Below are 2,677 nucleotides of genomic sequence, written 5' to 3'. Positions count from 1 at the left end.
TAACGTTCTTGCTATGTCATTTTGTGTCTTACTAAAATTATATTACTTGAGGCTCTGGTTCACATTTCTTTGCAAAAATGTCATTTCCACTCAATAGTTTGGAGAATCTGGGGGGTAATAAAGCAGCTTAAAATTAAACATCAGTTACCATATCTGTTAAAATCTGTTGGTGCTCCACATTGCAGACCCCCTACTGGCTGTCTCTCTTCTTGGATTGCCATGCCATTATATTTCTAGAATAAGCTTCCTCTATACCAAGTCACTCTTCTCATTTGTTTTTATATTCACATCTACAGACCTCCACTTTTGGTAAATAGACCATTTAGTGAATTAGCTTTCAATGAACTAGTCCATACTTTCTACTCTACAGCCACCAGGGGAAAATATACTGAATTCGTTCATTATGCAGAACAACTGACCTCCTTCAACTCAATTGCTCCATTTTAGACTAGACTCTGGGATTGGTTAAATAATTTACAGTAATAGTAATACAATAGAATACTATAGAACAAATAAAAATTATGTTGTACAAGGACAGTTAAAAATCTGGCAAGACATTTAAAAAATAGAGTGAATACATACATTAAGGTTACAAAAAGAATAAAATATATTACACCACATCAAAGGAAAAATTGAAGTTGCATTTGTGTTTATAACGATATACATCACAATTTTTAATCATAGCTTTGTTTTATTTTTATTTTTTTTAATCATAGTTTTTTCTGCATTGTGAGATTATAGGCTTTTTAAAAAACCTACATAAACATATACAAAAATATGTACAATTGTATACATTGATGATACCTGGAAGAAAATTCCAAATACTTATCTGTATTATCTAATTACTCTAAAATAAATATTATAGGATGTGACTCCACAAGGGCAGGAATTTCTGCCTGTAACCCATTCTCTAGAGTGCTCCCAGAAACGTCATAGGTACTCAATATATAATTTTTGAAGGAATAAATATATATTCTTTTATTATATAATTTTAAAGGCTATTTTTTCAAATGATACGGAGAAAATTAATCATCTGTAAAGTAAAAGAACTGGGTACCTAAAATATACCGTGTACCAAAAATAAATTGCAAATAGATATAAGGCTCGAATATAAAATGTAAGTCTCTTGTCTACCTCCAATCTATTCCTGATACAGTCTGAGCGATCTTTCTAGAACACACTTTTGGGCATCTCACTCATCTGTTTAAAAACTTGGAAGGCTTTCCCACTACCTGGGTATTAAAGCTTAAAATGTAAAAAATACTCAGCACAGCCTTGAGGCCCTTCATGGTACAGTACCTGCCAACCACTCCCATTCATCTTGTTCTCTCTCTCTACCCCAATTGCAATGGGATTGTTCTCGTCTCAGAGAGCTCAAGACTCTTTGCTTTAGGGACTTCCCACATGCCATTTCCATCCTCCTGGAATGTCTCCCCACAGAATTCTCATAAATAACCAATCACTCCTCATCTTTCAAATGGGTCTTCCTGGATATTTGCATGGTTTCAAAGTATCACCCTATAACATACACATTTATTAAAAAGGGAAAAAAACTGTAACTTTATAGTACAGAAGCCGGCGAACATTTCCTCAATCAAGGGGGCAAATCTTCCTCAGGGTATAGATTAAAAAGAACACAACATTACTTCTATAGTATTCCTGCCAAGATGCATAACCTGAAGCTAATTATGAGGAAACACCATCAAACCTAAACAGGGATATTCTCTGTCCTGCCATCACTCTTCAAAAACAGCAAGGTCATGAAAAACAAATACTGAAGAACTCTTCAGATTAAAGGACACTAAAAGACTCAACAAATAAATGCAATGCAGAATTCTAGATTGAATCCCAGACCAAGAAAGGACATTGGTGGGCCAAACAGAAGAATCTAAGAAGATATGTTGATTAAAGCTAAAGTGTTATTGTTGTTAATTTCCTGGTTTTGTTATTTGTAATCTGGTTATATGAAAATATCGTTTCTTAGAAAATACACATTGAAATATTTATAAGCGAAATGGCATCATTTCTACAACTTACTGTCAATCATTTGAGAAAATAAATATATGTATACACACACACACACACACACACACACACACAGTGTAGCTCTAGGTTATAAGGCAAAGTAGTAAAATGCTGACATTTGAGGAATCCAGGTGAAGGGGTTATGAAAATTCTTTATTCTATTTTTGCAGGATTTTTGATTAACACTTTTATTTTGAGATAATTATAGATTTGCATTTACTTGTAAGAAATAATGTGGAGACATGTCTCACACACTTTATCCAGTTTCATCTAGTGGTAATAGCTTGCAAAACCATAGCACAGGACTACAGCCAGGCTGTTGGCACTGATGCACCTGGCACCGATACAGAACTTCATCAGCACAATGCTGCTCATTGACCTTTCATAGCCACACCTCTTCCCAATCCCTGGCACTCTGACCCTCCACTGACCACTAATCTCTCCCCCATCTCTATAATGTGCTCCTTCTAAGAATTGTTTAAAAATGGACACATATGGTCAGTATGCTTTGGGGACTGGCTTTTCAGACATAGTAAAATTCCCTGGAGATTCATCTAGGTTGTGGTTGGTATTGATAGTTTGTTACTTTTATTGCTGAATTGTATTCCATGGTATGTATACATTAGTTTGCTTGAGGTTATTGAACATTTGG

Source organism: Canis lupus, chromosome 24, assembly GCF_003254725.2.
Source record: "Canis lupus dingo isolate Sandy chromosome 24, ASM325472v2, whole genome shotgun sequence".
NCBI classification, from domain to species: Eukaryota; Metazoa; Chordata; class Mammalia; order Carnivora; family Canidae; genus Canis; species Canis lupus.
The sequence above is the reverse complement of the archived record's forward strand: the minus strand, read 5'-3'. Positions refer to the sequence as shown.